Source organism: Notamacropus eugenii, chromosome 5, assembly GCF_028372415.1.
Source record: "Notamacropus eugenii isolate mMacEug1 chromosome 5, mMacEug1.pri_v2, whole genome shotgun sequence".
In the NCBI taxonomy this organism is placed as follows: Eukaryota; Metazoa; Chordata; class Mammalia; order Diprotodontia; family Macropodidae; genus Notamacropus; species Notamacropus eugenii.
In genome coordinates this window covers 348,530,640-348,539,037 of record NC_092876.1, presented here as the reverse complement: position 1 = coordinate 348,539,037, position 8,398 = coordinate 348,530,640, and positions in this window count along the sequence as shown.

Genomic DNA, 8,398 nt, shown 5'->3' with positions numbered 1-8,398 from the left:
GGAATTTAAAAATCATGTTATGAGACACAGAAAGTTTAAGTTACTTTTCTAAGGTCACATATATAGTAAGTAGCAGAAGTGAAATTCCACTCATGTCCTGTAGTCCCAAAGACAATGTTTGTTCTTTTTGGACACAAAGAGTGTAGCTCTGTGTCTGTAACCCAGTTGGAAAGGTGATTCTCCTACAGGGAATGGCTCTTACCAGGCACAATGAAGTTCATTATCAACTTTTTAATTTTAAAACAGTTTGTGCACATTCTCTATCCTTGACTTGTCTCTAGCAAAATCCCTCTAGTACTTTTCTCATTTTTCTTAGTAATTCACCAAATACACTGTATACTGCTCCACTTTTCAAATACATTTCTCCATCTGTAGAATCATATTTGCTATTAATGCATCCTTTGATGATATCCCTAATGAGCTTATTATCAACTAGGATTCTCATGGGCATTTACTGCCTACACCCATAAATCTCATGGTTGTAACCAACTCATCATGGAAAAGCTCTCTCATCTGCTCCTTTCTGCTGGCATTCTCATTGCTTTTCTTTACTCCTTGTTCACTTCACTGACTTACACATTTCTCTTTCTCTTTAGAAAACTTTAAAACATATGGAAAGAACTAGTGCCTAGTGCTGTGATGGAAATTGCTGTCCTTTGTTTTGGAGGACAGTGCTACAGAAGATGTTAATATCAACTGATGAAAACATGGTTGAGGGCACATTTCTACCCTAGAATCACAGAATCCTAGGCTGACAGAACTAACTGGTGCCTTCCAGGTCATTTGAACAAATGTTTGCAATTTGCAGGTAAGGACACTGAGAATCTAAGATGTGAAGTGACTTACTCATAGTCACATGGGTATTAAGTGACACTCATATAATATGTTATAAAGCAGAATGAAATCCCCATTGTTTGGAGGATAAAGTCCAAATTAAAAATGCTGTCACTCAAGGCTCTATCCTATCTGTACTTTTCTAGTCTTATTTCCCACTGCTCTTAGTATGAACCCTAGGGTCTAAAAGAACTTCTCCAATGTCCCTGAGGCCCAGATTAAGTTCCATATATTTTGCGAAGCTTTCTTTTCCAATTTATTGCAATTTCTCCATCTACTAGACTTCTATAGTATTTATTGTCCGTATGATTCATGTAGCTTTCATCTTTTATGTTTTATGTGGTTGCTTATCATGTCACATCTTCCCAACTAGACTGTAAGTTCCCTAAGCATGCAGATTGATCCGATATTATTTTGTCTTCCTAACAGTGTATAACATTTCAGTGTCTTCTTCATTACAGGTTCAGAAATTCAGTAATTAAAATGCTATGTTCTGTGCAAAGAGGAATATGGTCTTTAAAATATTTTTTAAAAAGTTCTTTCTGTGGAAGTAAGTCTGTGTTCAAAGAAAGCTAATATGGAGTATTCTGTAATCAATTGCACATGGACTTCTAACAGTTAGATCTTGGTGAAAAGCAAGAAGCTCTCTGTTTCTCTTTCTGTCTCTGCCTGTCCCACCTCCTTGCTCTATCTCTCTGTGTCTGTCTGTGTCTCTCTTTCCCTCTATCTCTGTCTCTCTCTCTCTTAGAGAAACTGATTTCTTTCTTGTTAGAAAAATAAAATCATGTAGGTCTTTTCTTTAGGTATCTATTAACCAGACAAAAGCTGAAGCTCTCTAAGGAATCACCTCCCTGAGTGAGGGAGAGGCTGAGCAAGGAGTCATGGATAAGATTCAATGAGAAGCTATGACAGACAGACTTTTAACTGCAAATGAAACCAGAGCTAAGCTATGGGCAAGCCGGGGATCTCTAAATCAAATAGGACAGAACAAAGGAGCTGGAGAGTAAGGAAATGCAATTCTTTAATTAGAGTAAAGATAAGTCACGGCTACTGAGGGAAACAATCCATGGGATTTTGATGCCAGCCTGCACATTCCCAAAAGGAAATGGAATCTATTCCTACAGGTGAAGAGATTTTTTTTCTTTGTTAAAGAATTCTGTGTTATTTAGTTCTAAGCAATATTGAAGGAAATCAAGGTCTGGTCAGTACCTGGGAAGTGTAAAGGATTAGTGCAAAAGCTACCTAATTATACCCAAGTGTTCATATTCCTCAATTCTTATTTAATGTATTCATTCCATAAATGTAGGGCCTAACCAATTTTCAAACCTAGTTGTTAGTTACTAGAAAAAAATTTTAATTAAAAGCGTAAAAAATGTTGAGAAACAGTGTGGTCTTTTGACATGAGGGCCAGGCTTGGGGCCAGGAAGCAATGAGTTCCAGCATGGCCTTTAACATATATCTGCTACCTGATTATGGGAAAGACACTTAATCTCTCAGTACCTCTACACAACTTTGAAAAATTGTTAGTGACAAATTCTTATCCTTAGAGCAGGTTTCCATGCCAGGACTTCACACTTAGGAAATTACATATTTTAGACAAAATATGAAGATAACAACAGAATGGCATAATTTTTTGTTATGTTACCCATATCTACAGGAAATCAAGATGTTTGGATTGACTTGCAGAGAAAGGAGATTTCTTGGATAATGTTAGCTTCTGGGGTTATCAAGCATACCTTCAGATGTAGATGGCCATCTCGTAACAGAGGCAACTGTGTTTGCCCATTTGGCCTAGACAATATGAGATCTTGAACCCCAGATTTCTGGGAGAATTCCTGAGGATTGCTTCTCTGGTAATCCCAATTTTTAGAATCTGGAATTGAGTCTAGCTAGGAAAAAGAGATTCCCTAGACTTTGTTTTGCTAGAATCTAGCCTCCAAGCAAGAGAAGGGAAATTTCTTGACCAGTAATAGCCTTAATACTTATGCAAAAGACTTTTTACTTTGCAAGTATAGGGATCTGTTCTTCTATCCAGAGAAGGGGAACTTTTCAAGTTATATTCCTCTTCGAGTAATGAAGATCAGACATATGCCTCCAGCACTGAGAGGAAAAAGAGATACTAAATGGCATCAGGGTTCAAAGGAATCTGACCTTGCCACCACATAATTGCATAAATTATAGTGAGTCATGAACTCCCTATGGGCTTGTTGGGAATAAGGTTGTGTGTCTAACAGTTCTGATGCATTCTCCTTCCAGAGAGTCCAAACAACAGAGTGGTTCACATCTATGAGAGGGGTTGGGGAGACATCATTTGGGTCCCTAAAAGATGGCTTCACCTGGCTATGAAGGTATTGCCCTACTGACAAAACAAAGTTCAGTTCCTTTTCAAAGGAAATATAAACTATTGGGTGGCTTTGAGACTGCTGAATCTGAGGAATCTATGGAAAATTGCTAGAGAACTGAGGAGGAGAAAGTGTTGGATTTGTAATCAAAGGACCCAGGTTTGAATTCTAACTGTATTACTTACTATGTCCCCCACTCTCTCCGCTGAGAAACTTGCCTCATATTTTATAGAAAGTAAAATGAGGCCATTAGCCATGAACTCACTCGCCTCTCTTTTTTTCTCATCTCCTGTCACTAAGGTACCTTCTTCCACTTTCCCCTTTTTCACCTCTGTTTCAAATGATGAAGTAGCCTTATTCTTTACCAAGGTTAACACTTCTACTTGTTCAAGAGATCACATTCCACCTCATCTCCTTCAACAGATTGCCTTCTCTGTCATTCTCTTTCATTTATTTGCAATCTCTTCTTCTCTAGTAGCTCATTTCCTACTGTCTGCAAACATGTCCATGCCTCCCCATCCTGAAAAAAACAATCCTCACTTAATGATTCTATCCCTGAAAACTATTATCCTATATATCTTCTGTATTCTTTAATGAAACTACTCAAAAAAATTGACCATAATAACTGCCTCGACTATCTATTCACTCCCTCACTTCTTAACCTCTCACAATTTGATTTCTGACCTTATCATTCCACTGAAATTGTCCTGTTTAAAGTTACTAATGATCTTTTAGTCACCAAATTCAGTGGCCCTTCCTCAATCCTCATTCTCCTTGACCTCTATGTAGCCTTTCACACCGGTGATCATGTTTTGCTTCTCAACACTCTCAGCTCTTGGTTTTGGGGTGACCACTTTCTCCTTGTACTCCTCCAAAGTACCTGACTCCTCCTCTGTCTCCATTGCTAGATCTTCCTCCAGATAATGCCATCCCATTCTATAAATTTCCCTCAGAGTTCTTTCCTGGACCTTTTTCTCTTCTCCCTCCCTACTACTTCACTTGATGACATAATCAGCTCCTACAAATAAGACTATTGCCCTGCTGAAGATTCTCAAATCTACCTTTCCTGCCTCACTCTCTCCACTGACTTCCAATCTCTCATTTTCAACTGCTCTTCAGACATCTCAAACTGCATGTCCAGTAGAAATCTTAAACTCAATACATCCAAAACGGAATTCATTTTTTTCCCCTCTAAACTTTACCTACCTTTTACCTTCCCTTTTACTGCAAAGGGCAACACATCCTCTAAGTGCCCAAGTCTCACATCCTGAATTCCTCATTATCTATTACCCATCATATCCAAGCTTCTGCCAAGGCCTGCTAATTTCACCCTCATAACATCTCTCACATATGCCTTCTTCATTTCTCTAACACTGTCAACACTCTGATGTAGTCCCTTATCTCCTCAGAATTGGTTATTGCCCTACCCTGCTGATGGGTCTGCCTGATTTATCCTACTACAGTCTGTCCTGTATTTAGCTACTAAAGTGATTTTCCTGAAACTCAGGTCCAATCATCTCACACATTGTCTCCACTCCCACCTCAATTCAATAAATTCAAAAGGTTTTCTATTGTCTCTAAGAGCAAATAAAAATTTTGTTTGACATTCAGTGTCCTTCATAATGTAGCTCCCTCCTACCTTTCCAGTTTTCTTAAACCTTTCTGCTCAACACATAATCATTGATCCAGTGACACTGGCTTCCTGACTGTCTCATGAACAAAACACTCTATCTCTAACTGGAATGCTCTTATTCCTTCACCCTGACTGCTGATCTTCTTGGCTTCTTTAAGTCCCTCTAAAATCCTGATATCTACTTGAAACCTTTTTCAATCCCTCCTAATTCCTTTTAATTACTTCCTATTTATCACGCATATAGCTTTCTTTGTATACGTTTGTTGGCATGTTGTGTCCCCCACTAGGGTGCAAGCTCTTTGAGGGCAGGCACCAGTTTTTGTTTTCGTTTTTGTTTTTTGCCTCTTTTCATATCCCCAGTCCTTAGCCTAGTGCCTGGCAAATAGTGGGTACTTAATAAGTGTTAATTGATTGGTTGAAGGCAAATACCTTCTCTGAACTTCAATTTCCTTGGTGGGCTTGAGCTAGAGGAATATAAGGTCCCTTCCTTCTCTAGATCTAAGATTTCAGGAGAATTTCTTTGACTATTTATGGGCTGTTTTATGTCTCTTTAAATAATATCTGTATTTGTTTTTTACGTTCTTATTAGTCTTTTGTGTTTTCTGTATTTCCTGTGAGATTAATAAAAGCTATCCTGTGCCCATTGTCACGTTACATCATCACAAGATGAGTGCTATACAAGACCTGGGAACCCTGTTACCTATGTAGCCTCTGTACCATCTGGGTTTGGAGGTTTGTTTGGTTGAAAATGAAAGTCCTCAAGACTACTTTCTTAGAATGTTGGAATTACAAGTACAGTAGAGATAACTCTTTATTCCCTTGGACGTTATGCACTGTCTGTTTACTGCCTTTATCTTCACGCTTGTGGAAGGTTTTCTTCTCCACATACGTGATTGTATGGCAGAATCAGTAGAGAAAAATAGTACAACCTTACAACTTCAGATCTTACCAAATATCAGTGACAACTGATACAGTTTCACCTAACACAAAACTCCAACACACCGATTCATCAGCATCGTGATGTTTATTAAAACTTCTCAATCAACATAATTCTGTTTCAGGATTCCCAAGCATCCAAATTGACTGATGGTTCATCAGTCAATGCTTCTCTCTCTTTCAACTGCCCTTTCGGAAATAATGAAACACACAAGAAAAAGTGGTTGTGATCAATTATATCTTTATCTAAAGGATGTTGGCATTAAAATACTAATTAAGTCAGGAATTATGTATTAAAAGCTTTTAAGTACAGGAATTTTTTTTTTACATTAGACAGCCACCATTTTGTATAAAAAGAAGGGAACTAGGGAGACCAGACATATCCCATCTGTACAGATTCTCAATTGATGGAAAGTCACCATTCTCCTGGCCAAGGTTGTCCTGTCTGGTCTCAGTGAACATAGTAGTGATGGTCACAATGGAGATTGAATCTGCTCTACCCTAACCACAGTTTATCATCTTTCTTTGCTCTTTTCCTCACCCCTCACTTTTGTTGGACCAAATCAATCAAATCTTTATGTTCATTATGACCATAACAACCTCTTTGACCTTGGAATGTAACTGCATGTGTTAATAGCAACAGCAGTAGCCTGGCTGGTCTGGTCCTAGTATGCCTTCTTGACCAGCGCTTTTATGCCATGGGGCTACTTGCTCCCTTCTTGTACACTTGCTCACTTCTTGCTTTTTTGGTTTTATTAATTAATTGATTTAATTTTCAACATTCACTTTTATAAGATTTTGAGTTCCACATTTTTTCTTCCTACTTCCCCCTCCCTAAGAAGATGTGGAATCTGATATAGGCTATACATGTACAATCACATTAAAATATTTTCACATTAGTCATGTTGTGAAAGAAGAATCAGAACAAAAGAAAAAAAAAACATGAGAGAAAGAAGAAAATAGTATGCTTTAATCTATGTTGAGTCTATAGTCCTTTCTCTGGATATGGAAAGCATTTTCCATCAAGAGTCTTTTGAAACTGTCTTAGATCATTGCATTGCTGAAAAGAACAAAGTCTATCAAAATTCATCATCTCATAATGTTCTTGTTACTGTGTACAATGTTCTATGGGTTCTCCTCACTTCATTCAGCATCAGTTCATGTACCACTTCTTGTTCTTGAAACTCTCACTGCATCTTGTAGTGGTTTCACCTCTAGGTGTGGGGAAACAATTAAGCCTTGCACACTCTTTAGCCCATGGGTCAAAATGTGCCAAAGAATTCTATTTCAAGCATCAGAACTTTTATTTACAAGTGTAAATGTCCTTTGAAGAAATGAAAACAAGGATTACAACTGCAGTTTTGGAAATATAGACATGAGTTACCTACAAGCTGTACTTAGTGATTTTCCAGACTAAATGCTCAGCAAAGGTGAAAATGAACCAAAGAGAATATTCCTTTTAGGTAAGTCTTCAAGACTTTAGAGGTTTATGGACCCTAGGTCATAGGATACATTTGAAAATCAAAATTTTGCTTGAGCAGAATTAATGACTCTGATTAATACAAAGACCTACAAAGATTCTAGAAGACAAAAAATAAAGCATTCTATTTACCTTCTGACATAGAGGTGATCTCTGATATACTCAGGATGCAGAATGGAACATGTATTTTTCTTTGGACATGGACAATTCAGGAATTTGTTTTGTTTAATTACTCATATTTGTCACCAGGCTTTTGTGTTTTTTTTTTCCTTTTTTCGTGTGGAAGAGAAAAGGGGAGGGAGATAAAATACAATTTTGCTAATGGAAAAAATGATTTTATAAAAGTATTTGTTAATGCTCTTTGGCCTACTTAGTAGAGAAGTAACTACCATTTTTCCCTTTAATAATTGCCCATATTCTAGGGCTACTCCTTCCCATCACAGGAAATATAACTACCAGAAAGCATGGGCAAACATGGGTAGGGGATCTGTTAGTCATCTACTCAGGCAAGGACCTAGCTATGTGTTATCCTACCACACACACATATACTTATTTCATATCCTTAGTGTTTTTTTTTTAAGTTTTAGCATTATTTTATTTTTTCCAATTACATTTCAATTTTTAGCACTCATTTTTGAGAAATTTCGAGTTACAAATTCTCCCTCCTTCCCTTCTTCCTAAAATGGTAGGCAATTTGATAGAGGTTATAATGTGGTATCACATAATATTTCCATATTAGTGACAGCTGTGAAAGAAGAATCAGATCAAAAGAAAAGAACACAAAAAAGAATAAATTAAATGAAATAGCATGCTTCGATCTGCATTCAGAATCTATCAGGTTTTTTTGGAGGTAGACACCATTTTCCTTTGTGAGTTACTTGTACTTTTCTTGAATCATTGTCTTGTTGAGAAGAACTGGGTCTTTCATGGTTGATCATCACATACTGTTGTTGATATTGTGTACACGATTTTACTGGTTCTGCTAATTTCACGGTATCAATTCATACAAGTCTTTCCAGATTTTTCTGAAATCTGTCAGTTTACCACTTCTTTTGGCACAATAGTATTCCATTACATTCATATACCACAGCTTGTTTAGCCATTCCCTAATTAATGGGCATCTCCTCAATTTCCGGTAATTTGCAACCATGAAAAAGCTGCTATTAAGATTTT